This window comes from Triticum urartu, chromosome 6A (genome assembly GCF_056163025.1).
Source record: "Triticum urartu cultivar PI428250 chromosome 6A, HENAU_Tu73, whole genome shotgun sequence".
Classification (NCBI taxonomy): domain Eukaryota; kingdom Viridiplantae; phylum Streptophyta; class Magnoliopsida; order Poales; family Poaceae; genus Triticum; species Triticum urartu.
In genome coordinates this window covers 406,446,171-406,465,420 of record NC_141878.1, presented here as the reverse complement: position 1 = coordinate 406,465,420, position 19,250 = coordinate 406,446,171, and positions in this window count along the sequence as shown.

The window sequence follows — 19,250 nt, the reverse complement described above, 5'->3', positions numbered from 1 at the left end:
CCAGAGACCCCCTAATCCAGGACTCCCTCTGTAGCCCCTGAACCAGACTTCAAGGACAATGAGTCCGGTGCACAGTTTTGTCTTCGGCATTGCAAGGCGGGTTCCTCCTCCAGATACTTCATGGAAGATTTTGAACACAAGGATAGTGTCCGGCTCTGCAAAACAATTTCCACATACCACCGTAGAGAGAATAATATTTCCACAAATCTAATCTGCCGATACGTTTTGACAGCATGACATTGTGCCATGGCCCGGCCTTTATTCGAACCATTTTTCTCAACCAGCGCTGCACATATTGCGAGGCGGTTTTCTTGACACGTCTTGTCAAAGCAGAGATCGTGTCCCCCTTATTACAGGATTCTCATCAATACGGACGTGGGTAACCCAATCGTGCCTGTTGGTATGAATCCTCGATTTTAGGCAAGTCCCAAATGGCCACGAGGAGGACGCTTGATATTCACCTTCTTTATAAAGAGGCCAAGGCATGTCCTTTTTCCCCTCTCGTGCTCAATCGAATCCTTCCCCGCCTCGAGTTCCAACACCCAAGGCTCAGGTCAGGCGCTTCGGACCTTCAACCATGTCCGGATCCAACCTCCAAGGTCGGTGGATGCTTTCCTCTATCACAGAGGAGGACATCAAGAAGCTGAGAGAGGCCGGGTATCTGACCGCAGAAATCTCACACAGGCTACCCGCCCGAGGGCAGGTCATCCCCACTCCCGAACCCAACGAGAGTGTTGTGTTCATCTCCCACTTCCTCCGAGGGCTAGGCCTCGCTCTGGATCCCTTTGTTAGGGGGCTCATGTTCTATTATGGGCTGGATTTCCATGATCTGGCCCCGGATTCCCTCCTTCACATCTCGTTGTTCATCGTCGTGTGTGAGGCCTTCCTTTGCATTACCCCACACTTTGGCCTGTGGCTCAAGACTTCCAATGTGAAGCCGAAGATGATCGAGGGCTCACACGTAGAGTGCAGAAGTGTCGTACTAAGCAAAAGCGCTGATGCTCCATGGCCAGAGGGTTCCTTCCCAGAGGTGTCCAGTTTGTGGCAGCGGGAATGGTTTTATGTCACAGTTCCCCGAAGTGCCAAGTGGGTAGCCGCCCTGCCTTTCGCTCGGGCCCCCCACCACAACTGACGTCATGGATCAACAAGGGGCTGAACTGGGGGCCGACAAATGATTTGCCGATATTGTAAAGTCGCATCCGAGATCTCCTTGAGAGAGATGTCAGCCTGGTCATGGTAATGCAAATCATGCTAGTTCGTCGAGTCCAGCCTTGCAAACGTCGACCCCTCCGTATGTGGGAATTCAACCCGGAAGGACCGCGAACTATTCATCACTTCCTTGGCATGACGCTCGAAGAGATGTACAAATTGTTCTTCGGACCCCAAATAGGGTGTCCGGACAACACCGAGGATGCAGGTCTGAGCTGTAATCGCCCCGATACCCAAGTAAGTAATCCCATGGCCGAACACGCTGTCTTTTTATTTATCATAACATCATTCTGAAAAGTCGCTCTTTGACCAGGACTGGATAACCAAGGCGAAGATGATCAGGTGTTTGTCCCCCCTTCCCGAGGGCCTGGCCAATCCCGTACTAGACAGAATGCTCGAGACGGCACCCTATCAGGCACCCTCAGGGGAAGACAGGAATACAGAGGCTGAAAGCGGGCCTCGCTCACTATTCGTCCAAACCAGGGGAATTAGCGCCTCCGCGAAGGAGGATAACCAGGGAGAAGAATCTGACATTCCCTCTCCCCAAGGAAGGAAGAGGAACACCTCTGAAGACCCAGAAACAAAGGTTTTCAAACGGGGGAAGAAATCTTCGCCAGAGGGTCCCGTCTTGGAGGGTACTCTTGCCGCACAGTGCACGCGAGGGGATCAGCCCTCGACCGAGCTATAAGTAGACAAAAAGTACTTAATAGTGAAAATATCCTACCTTACTTCTAAAGACAGTAACCGAAGCTTATATCTTGTAGTTCGGATCGTAGCCCTTCTCAACAGAGTTCGTCTTCGGGGGATCTTCTTCCGGAGATGATGGAGAGCGAAACACCTCCCCCTGCCACCTCGCCTCATGAGGCAGGCGACCCTGAAGTGTCATCGCGGAGGGTTGCTCCTGATCCGCCAAGGCCAGAGGGTAATCCTTTGGCCACCCGGAGTCCTCAGTATTCGGCTCCTAAAGAGAGCAACAGAAAGAGTCTGGAACCGTACAGTGTGCAGTCGGATGCACTGAAGGATCTTCTGGAGCAAGCGGCCATCTCAGAAGCGCATCGTACGCTAATGGGTACGGTAATTGAAAGGATTTCATCCACCGAAAGCGGGTTGCATGAAGCTTTTATGAGCCTGCTGAAAGCCTTTGAGGTACGTGAAATAGTGTATGTTTTAGACAGTACCACACACGCTTGGTGTTCCCTATGCAGATAGTAGCCCCTGAGACTCTGGTTGCCGTCGAAAACAGCGGCAAACAGAGGATCATAGTCCCAGGTAATAACTAGACCGCCTTTATGTGCAGGTGGCTAAAGGTCCGGTGGCTAGACGGACTGATGAGTTTGCCGAGCTAAAGCGGCAACTTGATGCGGCAGATGCCGACATCGTGCTTGTCAACAAGCGGCTTGACGAGGCACAGGGTAAGTGATTTCTCTGGTGATCAACACATAGTAAGAGGAGCATGATGCCGGTATCTTAATATGTTGTGACTGCAGATGGAGCTGCCACCATGGAGACCCTTCGAGCGGATCTTGCCCGAGCCAAGGAACAAGCAAGAAATAGCGATGCGGCCGCTCTAAAGGCGGTCGAAGAGCTGAGGGCCGAACAGGCCGCGCATTGCCAGAGCAAGGAAAGAATAGCCAAGATGGCCGTGGAGTTGGAAGAGGCCGCTGACCGTTACCAGCTTCTTGAAAAAGAAAGCCGAGCAAAGGCGACGGACCTGGAGAAGGCCATGGTTGCAGCCAAGGAAGCCCGCTCCAAAATCAGAGCGACGAAGGAGGAGCTGCATCAAGCTGCAGATATTGCGGCTGGGAAGCCCTTTTTGTTGCGGACTAAGTTCGGAGATCCGAAGTATGCTCCTCTTGATCAACTATGGAGTTCTGCAGACGCATACGTGAATTTGGCAGCAAGTGCTATAGATGCGGCCGAGTTCTTCAAGGATCAAAAAGATCGTGAAGTGGAAAAGTTGTTCTGGTCACAGTTCCATGCTCCAGTGCGTCCGCTGCTGTTGAATGAGCGAATGGCTGAGTGGGCCGAGTTCCATAGGTTGTCCGGACTTGCCATGAGGTCTGTTGTGGATCATCCGTGGCCAGAAGGGCCAAGGCCAAATAGTTACTTTAGTTTAGTACATCAATTCCTTGGTGTTGTGCCGCATATCGACGCTATGAAGAGGTCGGCGGGTATAGAGGGTGCGTGGATGTTACTTGCCCGTGTCAAGACATACTGGGCAGAGATGGAGGCCACCACTATTGCAACACAGGGTTCGGCCTTGGGCCGAGTAGCTTCCAAGCACTACTTTGAAGAGGTCCTCGAAGGCGCTCGTTCGGTAGAGGCGCAGTGCTTGAAGAATATTATGTTCTAGTGACATCTATTCCTATTGTAAAAACAATATTTTATTGGATTATGAAGGATGTGTTTATACTTTTGCCTGAAAGTATTATGATGTCTCATGTGCGGCCGTTTATGTATATATGTATACAACCTGAAAGATTGCAGTCGTCGGCTTCAGCCCCCACGCATATAATGCTGGGGTGTTCGCAAAAAACGCATATTCACACTTGATCTAACGTCTTGGTCCATGAAGGAGGTGGTAGCGCAGCGAATGAGGCAATCAGACTATATTGCTTTAACACTTTCACTTAGCTATAGGAGTTTGACGGCGAGACTACTAGATTGCCCCTGGTACCTCCGCGCTCGTCCGAATACGGGGCGCTGCCGGGGTTTCTGATCCACGGGCACCTATGGGACCGGCGAACCGGGTCCCTTTTGGTTCGGCGGGGGGCGGAGGTTGCGCAAAGAGCAGATCGAGGCGAAGCAAGCGGGCGGTTGGTCGTGCGAGGGGTAAATCGAGGTGAAACACACGAGCGATTTACCTAGGTTCGGGCCGCAAGGATGCGTAAAACCCTACTCCTGCTTTGTGGATTGGTATTGATCTCTCACTCGGGAGCGAGGGCGAGCGTGAGTGTGGAAATGCTAAACCTCGCGAGGGCTCTCGAGGTGGCCGACCCCCCCTACGTTGCACACGGGCCTCCTTTTATACTCAAGGGGTTACCGACATAGAGCAACGGGGGCCAAGGGGAAAAATGGAAAGGGTGCCGTGGGTAGGCACAGCTAGGTGCTATAGTAGGCACAGCTAGCTGCTACAGTGTTATCATACCTAACCCTGACGGCAGGGGACAAGGGCATTAAATGCCCGTCTGTGTCGCCTAGACAGCACCGAAAGGGACCGCTAGGGACGCCACCGTCTTGCCACGGTGGTTGTCTTGTCAGCGCCTGCGTGCCACCGCACGCCCCTAGCTGCACAGCCTCCTGCCACGTGCGCTCGGGAGGGGCCCCGGAGCGACACGTGGGTGGATGTGCTGGAGCGCGAGCGTGGAGTGGGGGCTTGCCGTGGCAAGCGCCTTGCCGCGGTCGTCACTTGTCGCTTCCGGGAGCTTGTCGCTCACCGGGCCTTGCCGGGGCGCGTAGCGCGCCGCGGCAAGTTCCTTGGAATGCCTCGGACGGCCTTCCCGGCAAGCGCCTCTTGCCGGGGCCTTGGGATGCTTCTGATGGCCTTCCCGGCAAGCTCCTCTTGTCGGGGTCTTGCCTTCTTCCCGGCAAGCTCCTCTTGCCGGGGTCTTGTCTTGAGTACTTTGTTCTTGAATGGTCTTCAGGGGGACCACGGGGAGTCTTGGCGGTGGCCTGGCAGGCCTTGCCACGGGACGCTACGACTGCCCGTGCACAAGTTCGGGGTACAAGGGTACCCCTACTCTAGTACACCGACAGGCGCGTACATACATGACCAGGGAACGAGCCTTCGTTAATGCGGAGGAATCCCGAAGATTCCGCTAAGTCATCGAATGGTTGACCAGTCTCGCACTTTATCATGACAGTCAGTTTTCGGCTTTCTCTATTAAGGTGCTCATCCGGATGAACCAGGGCACAATCGCAGTAGTTCTCCCAGTGCTACCTTAGCTGATATAGCGGAACATAAGGTACCAAAACATGGGAGCCGGGCAAACCCAACATTTGACCAAAGACATGATTCGAAGCTGATGCATATAAGGCCAAACTCACGACGCCGAACACTCCCTAAGGTATTCGGTCTTTATAACATATGTAGGGCTGAACAATGCCCTTAATAATAAACCCTGAGTGTCCAGGTACATGCAATATCCTGACGTGGCCACATGCCAAGAACGTCAGTATCCTTCTCAGTTGTATTGAGTATCCGGAGGATGTGAACAACAAGAGACAGTAAAAAAGGTTTAGCAGGGTCTTAATCTGAAAAGAAACCTATGAGCGGGTCCCTGCTGCACGTCTGCGCCTGTGTCTCCGTTGTGCCGTATCCTGGATGGGTGTAGCACGATTGTCATCTGTAAAAGAGAAGAACTTAGGTGAAAGTTGTCGTGCCAGAAAATTGGTTATTATCAATAAATCATTAAAATTCAAGATAAGTTAGGTTGAGACGAACTAGCCCTGATTACACGTGGGACGCCCCTGGTACCGTCTATGAGGGTTTGACCATCAAACCGATCTCATGTATATGTAGTGATGCACCGGACTCGCCGAACCGTGTCCGTGGTCTTGACGACCTGTCATTTTTTCTGGTTGGTGAGGCTGTCTAGTGCTCGACTGTTAAGGCCGCCGCACATTCTTCCGCACGTAGAGAACGCTCAATATTTCCACTAACTGTGATGGTGCCACGTGGACCGGGCATCTTAAGCTTGAGAGAAGCGTAATGCGGTATTGCATTAAAACGAGCGAAAGCCACTCTTTCGAGTAGTGCTTGATAGCCACTTCGGAATGGAGCTATGTAGAAAGTTAACTTTTCGCTTCGAAAGTTGTCGAGAGAACCGAATACAACTTCAAGTAATAGAGAGCCCGTACAATGGACCTCTGGGCCTGGTATTATTCCCTTGAAGGTAGTATTACTATGGCTTATTTTTGTCGGGTCTATCCCCATTTTGCGGACTGTGTCCTGATATATCAGATTTAGACTACTACCGCCGTCCATAAGGACTCGTGTGAGGTGGTATCCGTTTATTATTAGGTCTAACACCAAGGCAGCCAATCCTTCACGCCGGATGCTTGTCGCGTGATCCCCGCGATCAAAAGTGATCGGGCAGGCCAACCAGGGGTTGAACTTAGGGGTGACGAGCTCTATGGCGCGTATGTCTCGGAGTGCGTGTTTGCTTCTCCTCTTCGTCACATGGATCATGTTTACTATTTTAACCTCTGGTGGGAATTTTTTCTGCCCTACAGTGCTTTGCTGGTGAGGTTCGTCCTCGTCTTCGCTTGGTGTCTCCCCCCCTTGTGTTCGGCGTTTAGCTTACCGGCCTGCTTGAAGACCTAGCATTCTCCGTGGGTGTGGTTTGCAGGCTTATCGGGGGTGCCATGAATCTGACATAGTTTGTCAAGAATCCTGTTTAGGCCGGACAGTCCATCTCTGCTGCCTTTGAAAGGCTTTTTCCGCTGACCTGGCCGAGAGCCCCTGAATCCGGCGTTGACCGCCATATTATCTGTGCTGTCTTCTTTATTTCGACACTTGTTTTCATTGCATCGTGGTTTTCCATTGCCATCCTTGACTTCGGATGTGCTTGGGTCGCTGGTGCTACTGCGGGCTAACGAGCTATCTTCGCCCGCGCAAAAGCAGGTCATGAGGCTTGTCAGGGCTGCCATTGTTCTCGGTTTTTCTTAGCCAAGGTGTCTGGCGAGCCATTCGTCTCAGACGCTGTGTTTGAAAGCTGCTAAGGCTTCGGCGTCCGGACAGTCGACGATTTGGTTCTTCTTAGTGAGAAACATGTTCCAAAGCTTTCGGGCTGACTCTCCGGGCTGTTGAATTATATGACTTAAATCGTTTGCATCCGGAGGTAGGACATAGGTCCCTTGAAAATTAGCCCGAAAAGCGTCCTCGAGCTCCTCCCAACTTCCAATTGAGTTTTCGGGGAGGCTTTTCAGCTAGTGCCGAGCTGGTCCTTTAAGCTTGAGGGGCAAGTACTTGATGGCATGGAGATCATCTCCGCGAGCCATATGGATATGGAGGATAAAATCCTCAATCTAGACCCCGGGGTATGTGGTCCCGTCGTACGCTTCTATGTTCACTGTTTTGAGTCCTTCTGGGAATTCGTGGTCCAGCACCTCATCGGTGAAACATAGGATGTGTGCGGCACCCCTGTATTTGGGTGTATCATGGCGTTTGGACGGTTGTAGTATTCGGTTTTGATTTTGTGCCGGAGCATGCTTCCTAGATCCGTAGATGGATCTGGTCATACTGGTTTTTTGGCGCAAGTCCTCACGTAGATCGTGTGTCGACTTATGTGCGACTTTGGTAGACGCTCTATCGTCACCAGCTTGACACCTTGATCTCCATCGAAGCAACGTTGTTGTCTTGCCAACTATTGCTTCTACGACTATCGCTACCGCTTAGTGATAAAGTAAAGCAATTACATGGCGATTGCATTTCATACAATAAAGCAACAACCATATGGATCCTGCCAGTTGCCGATAACTCTGTTACAAAACATGATCATCGCATACAATAAAATTTAGCATCATGTCTTGACCATATCACATCACAACATGCCCTGCAAAACCAAGTTAGACGTCCTCTACTTTGTTGTTGCAAGTTTTACGTGGCTGCTACGGGCTGAGCAAGAACCGTTCTTACCTATGCATCAAAAACCACAACGCGGTATAGCGATTGCTTTTTGATCTTTAGAAAGAACCCTATTCATTGAATCCGATTCAACTGAAGTTGGAGGAACTGACACCCACCAGCCACCTGTGTGCGAAGCACATCAGTAGAACCAGTCTCGCGTAAGCGTACGCGTAATGTCGGCCTGAGCCGCTTCATCCAACAATACCGCCGAATCAAGAATCAACTAGTGACGGCATGCAGTATGTATATACCCACTCCCACAACTCCTTTGTGTTCTACTCGTGCATATAACATCTACGCATAGACCTGGTTCGGATGCCACTATTGGGGAACGCATTAATTTCAAAAAAAATCATACGCACACTCAAGATCTATCATGGTGATGCATAACAACGAGAGGGAAGAGTGTGTCTATGTACCCTCGTAGACCGAAAGCGGAAGCGTTTATCAACGCAGTTGATGTAGTCGTACACCTTCACGATCCGTCCCAATCAAGTACCAAACGTACGGCACCTCCGTGTTCAGCACACGTTTAGCTCGATGACGTCCTCGCCTTCTTGATCTAGCAATAGGGACGAAGTAGTAGATGAGTTCCGGCAGCACGACGGTGTGATGACGGTGTTGGTGAAGAACAATCTCCGCAGGGCTTCGCCTAAGCACTACGAAAACTATGACGGAGGATAAACTAGACGGGATGGGGTTGCTGGCACATGGCTTGGTGTTTCTTGATGTGTCTTGGGTGCTAGCCCTACCCCTCTATTTATATGTTGAGTCTTGGGGACGAAACTTGGAGTAAAAGCCTACACAAAGTCGGTTTTACCCGAAAGGCAAGAGTCCTTCTTGGACTCCAGGACCGAACGCCAGGGATCCCGGCGTCTGGCCCCTGGACTTCACAAAAATTCCTTTTGCTCTTTGCAAAAACCTTGTGGGCTTTCCCCTTTGGCCCAAATAAAGAGTTCTCATACCCAAACATTTCGGGAAACATTCGGAACCATCCAGAACCCCTTCCAGGGAATTCCGGAACCCTTTCAGAGACCAAGCACTATTATCCCATATATCAATCTTTATCTCCGGACCATTCCGGAGTTCCTCGTCATGTCTGTGATCTCATCCGGGACTCCGAACAACATTCGGTCACCAACATACATAACTCATATAGTACTATATCGTCAACGAACGTTAAGCATGCGGACCCTACAGGTTCGAGAACTATGTAGACATGATCGAGACACCTCTCGGGTCAATAACCAATAGCAGAACCTAGATGCCCATATTGGTTCCTACATATTCTACGAAGATCTTTATCGGTCGAACCGCATAACAACATACATTGTTCCCTTTGTCATCGGTATGTTACTTCCCCGAGATCCGATCGTCGGTATCTCAATACCTAGTTCAATCTCGTTACCGGCAAGTCTCTTTACTCGTTCCATAATGCAACATCCCATAACTAACCCATTAGTCACATTGCTTGCAAGGCTTATAGTGATGTGCATTATCGAGAGGGCCCAGAGATACCTCTCCGATATACGGAGTGAAAAATCCTAATCTTGATCTATGCCAACTCAACAAACACCATCGGAGACACCTGTAGAGCACCTTTGTAATCACCCAGTTACGTTGTGACGTTTGGTAGCACACAAAGTGTTCCTCCGGTATTCGGGAGTTGCATGATCTCATAGTCATAGGAACGTGTATAAGTTATGAAGAAAGCAATAGCAACAAACTAAATGATCATCATGCTAAGCTAACGGATGGGTCAAGTCAATCACATCATTCTCTAATGATGTGATCCCGTTTATCAAATGAAAACTCTTTGTCCATGGCTAGGAAACTTAACCATCTTTGATTAACGAGCTAGTCAAGTAGAGGCATACTAGTGATGCTATGTTTTGTCTATGTATTCACACATGTACTATGTTTCCGGTTAGTACAATTCTAGCATGAATAACAAACATTTATCATGATATAAGGAAATATAAATAACAACTTTATTATTGCCCCTAGGGCATATTTCCTTCATGAACTAGATTATTGACTCTAGTGCAAGTGGGAGACTAAAGGAAATATGCCCTAGAGGCAATAATAAAGTTGTTATTTATATTTCCTTATATCATGATAAATGTTTATTATTCATGCTAGAATTTTATTAACCGAAAACTTAGTACATGTGTGAATACATAGACAAACAGAGTGTCCCTAGTATGCCTATACTTGACTAGCTCGTTAATCAAAGATGATTAAGTTTCCTGACCATAGACATGTGTTGTCATTTGATGAACAGGATCACATCATCAGAGAATGATGTGATGGACAAGACCCATCCGTTAGCTTAGCACTATGATCGTTTAGTTTATTGCTATTGCTTTCTTCATGACTTATACACATGTTCCTATGACTATGAGATTATGCAGCTCCCGAATACCGGAGGAACACTTAGTGTGCTATCAAACATCACAACATAACTGGGTGATTATAAAGATTCTCTATAGGTGTCTCCGATGGTGCTTGTTGAGTTGGCATAGACCGAGATTAGTATTTCACTCCGATTGTCGGAAAGGTATCTCTGGGCCCTCTCGGTAATGCACATCACTATAAGCCTTGCAAGCAATGTGACTAATGAGTTAGTTATGGGATGATGCATTACGGAACGAGTAAAGAGACTTTCCGGTAACGAGATTGAACTAGGTATTGAGATACGACGATCGAATCTCGGGCAAGTAACATACTGATGACAAAGGGAACAACGTATGTTGTTATGCGGTTTGACCGATAAAGATCTTCATAGAATATGTAGGAACCAATATGAGCATCCAGGTTCCGCTATTGGTTATTGACCGAAAGTGAGTCTCGGTCATGTCTCATAGTTCTCGAACCCGTAGGGTCCGCACGCTTAACGTTTGATGATGATCGGTATTATGAGTTTATGTGTTTTTGATGTACCGAAGGTAGTTAGGAGTCCCGGATGTGATCACGGACATGACGAGGAGTCTCTAAATGGTCGAGACATAAATATTGATATATTGGAAGGCCATGTTTGGACACCGGAATGGTTTCGGATAAGTTTGGGCAATTATCGGAGTATCGGGGGGTTTCTGGACCCCCCCCCCCCCCGGAGTCAATCGGCCTTAATGGGCCATGCTGGGAGAGAGGAGGAGGAGGCCAAGTGGGCCCCCCCAAGCCCAATCCAATTTGGGGAGGGTGCTGGCCCCCCTTTCCTTCTCTCCTTCTCCCTCTTCCTTCTTCTCCTACTCCAACTAGGGAAGGGGGGACCTACTCCTACTAGGAGTAGGAATCCCCCTTGGGTCACGCCATAGAGAGGGTCGGCCCTCCACTCCTTTATATACCGGGGAGGGGGCACCCCATAGACACACAAGTCGACAGTTGTCTTAGCCGTGCGTGGTGCCCCCCTCCACAGATTTCCACCTCGGTCATATCGTTGTAGTGCTTAGGCGAAGCCCTGCATCGGTAACTTCATCATCACCATCACCACGCCGTCGTGCTGATGAAACTCTCCCTCGGCCTCAGCTGGATCAAGAGTATGAGGGACGTCACTGAGCTGAACGTGTGCAGATCGCGGAGGAGTCGTGCGTTCGGTACTTGATCGGTTGGATCGCGAAGACATTTGACTACATCCTTCCGCTTTTGGTCTACAAGGGTGCGTGGACACACTCTCCCCTCTCGTTGCTATGCATCACCTAGATGGATCTTGCGTGTGCGTTGGAGTTTTTTTGAAATTACCGCGTTCCCCAACACGCTTCACCATCTAGAGCTAATCGTCACCAGAGAATTAGAGGGAGGAGTGATGAAGCTATGTAACTAGGGTAGGGTCATAGACCTGACCTAGACATCCTCCCCTAGGACGTCACCCTAAAGCCAGGATCATTCAAAGGGTACCATCATCCACTCGACTAGATACGTTCCACTCGGAAGAGTCAATGTCACTCGACCGTCGCAGAAGTCACTTTAGAGCTAAAGCCAGTCCGCATGAACAACGGTCGGGCATTTACTTATAGGCTTAATTGTCATTTATGGCACTTTAGTGTGGGCGTTACCAATAACGTTCTCTCTTCAATGTACCTTAAACCCTCTGTGACGTGGGCTGGCTGGGGTCCTGGTGCACTCTATATAAGCCACCTCCCTCCACAGGCACAAGGGTTCGCACCCCCTGTAACTCACACGCATATAATCCAGTCGACCGCCTCCGGGCTCTGAGACGTAGGGCTGTTACTTCCTCCGAGAAGGGCCTGGACTCGTAAAACTCGCGTGTACAATTCCTCCATAGCTAGGATTTTGCCTCTACATTCCTACCCCCATTCTACTGTCAGACTTAGAACCACGACAGTTGGCACCCACCTTGGGGCAGGTGTCTTAGCGACTTGTTGGAGAAGTTGCAATTTTTCTAATCCCCATCAACATGGTTTTAGACGGAGGTTTGGCCGAGGGCCGCGAGATCCATCTCAGCGCGCTCGTATTCATTGCCGACCACTCCGCTTGGCTCCAAGAAGCGCCACTCGACGTCGAGGCGCTCCCCGTCCGCGGGGTGACGCACTTTCGTGTGTGCGTCCGTGCCGTCCTCCTACGGCAGCCGTTGACTCAGTATCGATCGGCTCCTGTGCTGACCTCCCTCCCTACAGCCCGCCAGAGCAAACGTTCCGGTCGATCGAGGCTTCAGCGGTGGGTGAGGCATGCGGTGGCTCGCCAGTCGGCCACCCCCCAAGTCGCGGCAATCAAGCCCGGCGAAACTCTCTACGGCCTGTTCGACTGGCTCCGTAGAGACTACATCCGAGTGCGACAGCAGCGACCCCGTGGCGGAAGTTTTGATGGTCAATGGACCACGTAGTCCTCCTGGCTTCACCCGTGAGGACGGAGGCGATGGGGGCGGTGATTCGTCGCGTGTTCACGAAAAGTACCGCCCCGAACCCCTCTCTTCATAGCGGAGGGAAGAACTTCGCCGCCGGAACATGGATGCGCTTCACACTCCTATTGTTGGAGAAACCCCTGAGGCCCAGGCCTTGGAGGAGGCGCGCCTGGCAAACTTGGCTGAGTGCACTCGACTAGAGAACCTCCAGTGTGCACTCGACGAGCGTGCTCGGCAGCGTATCCCTGAGTCCAGTCGACGCCAACTTTTTCCGCCTTTGACTCAGGTATACCGAACTTCGATCCAGAATCTCGTAGCTGCGGCCCGAATAGCGGAGTCAATTCAACCTTCCCAGTCAGAAGATGGTCGAGGTTTGGTGCAGATCCGGGCTTTGCTCCAAGCAGCGGGAGAGCAGAATAAACAGTATCTCAGTCACGGAATAGGATCCATAGTAGATCCATGGTTGCAGACACAGTCCGGTCAGCTCACAGCCCGAGATCGCCCCCGAGGCGTGAGGGACGTGGGGACCGGCGAGATCAGTACAGAAACCACGAGCAGTATGATCACCGACTCGATCACGATGATCGTCTTCGAGTGCCCACACCTCCCCCAAGGAGTGACTCATACGTGCCCCGGCAGCATGATGACAGACGTCCTCACAGTGGTGGGCGAAGGATTCCAGTCGACCCCAGGGAACCGGGCTTTGATGCGAGATCTATTCTCGTTCAGGGTCTTGTCGACAAAAATAGAGCTCACAGAGAAGGCCATGACAGAGATTTTCCAACCAGCAGCAGAGTGCATGTCTCAGGTCCAGAGTGCTTCGGCAGAGCCATCAGGGCTACGGTGATTCCTCCCAACTTCAGGTTGGCTACTGGAGTCAGAAAGTTCACTGGTGAGTCCAAGCCTGACACTTGGCTTGAGGATTACCGAGTGGCTATACAGATTGGTGGTGGCAACGATGAAGTTGCCATGAAGCATCTCCCTTTGATGTTAGAGGGCTCGGCCAGAGCGTGGCTGAATCAATTAGCGCCTGGTAGTATTTATACTTGGGAAGATCTTTCCCGAGTATTTGTCAGAACATTTGAAGGTACTTGCAAATGGCCAGCAGGGCTGACAGAATTACAATGTTGCGTTCAGAAACCGAATGAAACTCTGAGAGATTATATCCAGAAATGGATCACATTACACCATAAAGTGGAGAATGTGTCAGATCACCAAGAAATTTGTGCCTTCAAAGAAGGCGTTAAGTATCGGGAATTGAATCTGAAATTCGGTCGGACAGGAGATATGACTCTGACCCGGATGATGGAGATTGCCACCAAATACGCCAATGGTGAAGAGGAAGACCAAGTCCGGAGTGGCAAGCACAAAACAGTCGCCCACGAAACTGGAGGAGGGAACTCTAGTCATAAGCAGAAGCGCAAAGCCGAGCCAGCTGCTCCTGGAGAAGCCTTAGCCGTGACTCAAGAAAGTTCAAAGGGAAACCCAAAGGACCGTGGAACCCCAAGAAAGTAAAAGATCAAGATGGAAATGATGTGCTAGATTTACCATGCCACATTCACACTAAGAAAGATGAAGAGGGTAATTTCATTTACCCGAAGCATACCACTCGACAGTGTCGACTCCTAATCCAGTAATTCCGAGAGAAACAGCCCAAGGAAAAGGAGAAGGAGACGGACAAAGTTGAGGGTGAGGGTGAGGACGATGATGGTTACCCCCATGTCAATTCCACTCTGATGATTTTCGCTGATGTTGAGAGTAAGAGTCGACTGAAAGTCATCAACAGAGAAGTGAACATGGTCGCTCTGGTGACACCCAGTTATTTGAAGTGGTCTCAGACTGCCATTACATTCGACAAGTCCGATCACCCAGCACACATAGCCACCCCTGGGAGGCAAGCGCTGATGGTCGACCCATTAGTCGAAGGCACTCGATTGACTAAGGTTCTGATGGACGGTGGCAGTGGTCTGAATATACTATATGCAGAGATGTTGAAAGGAATGGGCATTCTGATGTCCAGACTTAGTGAAAGCAATATGAGTTTCCATGGAGTTAATTCCTGGCAAGAAGGCCGCGTCACTCGGCCAGATCGCCCTTGATGTAGTTTTCGGTGATTCCAAGAATTACCGCAAAGAAAAGCTGACATTTGAAGTTGTGGATTTCCAGAGTGCTTATCATGCTATTCTGGGCAGGCTAGCTTATGCACGTTTTATGGCTCGACCATGTTACGTGTACCTCAAATTGAAGATGCCTGATCCTAAAGGGGTGATCACTATCACTTGCAATCGAAAGAAGGCAGAAGAGTGCTTCCAGAAGGGCTCAAAGATCGCCGATGCACAGATGGCAGTTGTGGAATTACAGGAGTATCAAAAAAATGCAGATCCGAGTGATTTGTTGCGAGCTAAGAAGCCTACCACAGATTCAGCATTCCAGTCGTCTAGTGAAACGAAGTCGATTCATATTCACCCAACGGATCCCAATGCTGCTCCGACTCACATTTCAACAACACTCGACTCCAAATAGGAAGAAGCGCTCATCCAGTTCCTCCGTGAGAACTGGGACATCTTTGCATGGAAACCTTCTAACATGCCAGGTGTTCCCAGGGGACTGGCTGAGCATCGTTTGCGAGTCGACCCAAAAGTGAAACCAGTCAAAGAACATCTTCGACGGTACGCTGTATAGAAGAGAAAGGAAATCGGTGAAGAAGTGGCTCGGCTTCTAGCAGCTGAGTTTATCCGAGAGATTTATCACTCCGAGTGGTTAGCTAATGTTGTCATGGTCCCAAAGAAGGACGACTCACTTCGCATGTGCATTGACTTTAAACATATCAATCGAGCCTGTCCGAAAGATCACTTTCCTCTCCCTCGCATCGACAAAATAGTCGACTCGACTGTGGGGTGTGAGCGTTTGTCCTTTTTGGACGCTTATTCCGGGTATCATCAGATCCGTCTATATGGACTCGATGAGATAAAAACAGCTTTCATCACCCCATTTGGGTGCTTCTGTTATGTCACTATGCCATTCGGCTTGAAGAACGCTGGAGCCACATTCATGCGAATGATTCAGAAGTGTTTACTCACTCAGATCAGTCGGAATGTAGAAGCATACATGGATGACATTGTGGTCAAGTCACGTAAAGGTTCCGACCTACTGGCTGACCTTGCTGAAACTTTTGCCAACCTCAGAAGGTATGATATCAAGCTTAATCCATAAAAGTGCACGTTTGGAGTTCCAGGCGGAAAATTACTCAGATTTCTCATTTCCGATTGAGGGATCGACGCTAACCCACAGAAAGTGGGTGTCATACTTCAGATGAAATGCCCTGTGCGTGTGCATGATGTCCAGAAGCTTACTGGTTGTTTGGCCGCCCTAAGTCGATTCATTTCTCGCCTCGGTGAAAAGGCACTGCCTCTTTACCGACTGATGAAGAAGTCAGATAAGTTCGAGTGGACTCCAGAAGCTGATGCAGCATTTGCAAAGCTTAAAGCCCTGCTTTCCACCCAGCTGGTGCTTGTTGCTCCAATCAGCAAAGAGCCTTTACTGCTTTACATTGCAGCCACTGGACAAGTCGTTAGTACCGTACTTACGGTCGAGCGGGAAGAAGAAGGAAAAGCTTACAAGTTCAGCGCCCAGTATACTATGTTTCTGAAGTTTTGACACCATCAAAGCAAAGATATCCACATTATCAGAAGCTTGTTTATGGGATTTATATGACCACGAAGAAGGTTGCACATTACTTCTCTGACCACTCCATTACAGTCGTCAGCGACGCTCCATTATCAGAGATTCTGAACAACAGAGATGCAACTGGTCGAGTGGCAAAGTGGGCGATTTAACTCCTTCCCTTAGATATCAAGTTCTAGGCAAAGAAAGCTATCAAGTCCCAAGCAATAGCGAATTTCCTTGCCGAGTGGATCGAACAGCAACTGCCGACTCAAGTTCACTCGGAGCACTGGACCATGTTCTTTGATGGTTCCAAGATGCTGAATGGTTCTGGTGCTGGGGTGGTACTGGTATCCCCTCGAGGAGACAAGCTCATATATGTCCTCCAGATTCACTTTGATTCCTCCAATAATGAAGCAGAATATGAAGCACTCTTGTATGGGTTACGTATGGCCATCTCACTCGGAGCCCGTCGCCTCATGGTCTATGGCGACTCAGATTTGGTAGTCAATCAAGTGATGAAGGAGTGGGACGTTAGAAGCCCAGCCATGACTGGCTACTGTAACGTGGTGAGGAAGTTGGAAAAGAAGTTTGAGGGGTTAGAGCTCCATCATATACCCCGACTGAAAAATCAAGCAACCGATGATTTAGCAAAGATAGGCTCCAAGAGAGAAGCCATTCCCAGTAATGTGTTCCTGGAGCATATTCATGCACCTTCAGTTCAAGAAGATCCCTTCACTGAAGAGCCCCCACAGCCAAAGAGTGCCACCGATCCGACTGAAGTCGAGATTCCAGCCGTGGTCGACCTAATCATGGATGTTTTGGTTATTACTCCCGACTGGACAGTGTCGTACATTGCGTATATCCTTAGGAAGGAACTCCCAGAGGATGCAGAAGAGGCTCGACAGATCATCCGTCGATCCAAAGCCTTTACTGTGATAAGAGGACAGCTGTTCAGGGAAAGTGTAACCGGAGTCAGCCAGAAATGCATAACCCTGGAAGAAGGTATAGCGATTCTCAACGACATCCACTCGGGGACCTGTGGCCACCATGCGTCCTCTAGGACCATTGTGGCTAAAGCATGCCCAGCTGGATTTTATTGGCCATGAGCAAATGAAATGGCAAAAGATATAGTCGACAGATATGAAGGCTGCCAGTTTTACTCCAATATGTCCCACAAACCTGCGTCAGCCCTAAAGACCGTTCCACTCGTCTGGCCCTTTGCTGTTTGGGGATTAGATATGGTTGGACCGCTGAGGACTGGTAGGAGCGGTTTCACTCACGTGCTTGTGGCAGTCGACAAGTTTACCAGGTGGATTGAAGCCAAGCCTATCAAGAATCTGGAAGCTAGTACTGCCGTCAGCTTCATCAGAGAATTGACATTCAGATACGGAGTTCCACACAGCATCATCACTGACCATGGATCAAACTTCGATTCAGATGAGTTCAGAGCCTTCTGCGCCTCCCAAGGCACGCGAGTCGACTATGCTTCAGTTGTCCATCCCCATTCGAATGGACAAGCAGAGAGAGCAAATGGCCTGATTCTCAAAGGATTGAAACCCCGAATGATACGAGACGTCAAGCATGCAGCGGGCGCCTGGGTTGATGAACTTCCATCAGTTCTTTGGGGATTGAGGACAACTCCCAATCGGTCGACTAGCCGAACTCCATTCTTCTTGGTCTATGGAGTTGAAGCTGTTCTACCGAGTGACTTGCTTCATAATGCACCACGAGTCGAGCTCTTCTCTGAAGATGAAGCAGAGCAAGCTCGGCAGGACGCAGTCGACCTCATAGAGGAGGAAAGAGAGATGGCCTTGATCTGGTCGACCATTTATCAGCAAGACTTGCGTCGATTCCACGCCAGAAATGTGAAAGGTCGAGCCTTTCAAGAGGGAGACTTGGTTCTTCGAGTGGATCAGCAGAAACCACACAAGCTCGCTCCTGCTTGGGAAGGCCCCTTCATTGTCACCAGAGTGCTCCACAATGGAGCATACCACCTTTACAATGTTGAGCATAAGAAGGAAGAGCCACGGGCTTGGAATGCTGAGTTGCTTCGCCCCTTTTACACTTAAGTACTCATTCGAATAAAATGTAATAAGAAATACCTTTGTAATTTGCTTATCAAAGACAAGAGCTTTACAGTCCTCTTAAACGATTGTCGTTGCTTTTATTTGCGTCTGAAATCCCCCAGTGGGTGACTTAGCTGCGAATCTGTTTCGCCTAAGTTTAAAAGAAAATCCTACAGAGTGGTGAGCAAGCCTCCCACTCGGAGGCTTAGCTACGAATCCATTTCGCCTAAGTTTAAAAAAATCCTACCAAGTGGTGAGCAGCCCTCCCACTCGGGGGCTTAGCTGCAGTCTAGTACTCGTCTAAGTTTGTAAAATCCTACCGAGTGGTGAGCAAGCCTCCCACTCAGGGGCTTAGCTACAGTCCAGTACTCGCCTAAGTTTAAAAAATCCTACCGAGTGGTGAGCAACCCTCCCACTCGGGGGCTTAGTTGCAGTCCAGTACTCGCCTAAGTTTGTAAAATCCTACCGAGTGGTGAGCAACCCTCCCACTCGGGGGCTTAGCTGCAGTCCAGTACTCGCCTAAGTTTAAAAAATCCTACCGAGTGGTGCGCAACCCTCCCACTTGGGGGCTTAGCTGCAGTCCAGTACTTGCCTAAGTTTGTAAAATCCTACCGAGTGATGAGAAAGCCTCCCACTCAGGGGCTTAGCTGCAGTCCAGTACTCGCCTAAGTTTAAAAATCCTACAGAGTGGTGAGACACCCTCCCACTCGGGGCTTAGCTGCAGTCCAGTACTCACCTAAGTTTAAAAAATCCTACCGAGTGGTGAGCAACCCTCCCACTCGGGGGGCTTAGCTGCAGTCCAGTACTCGCCTAAGTT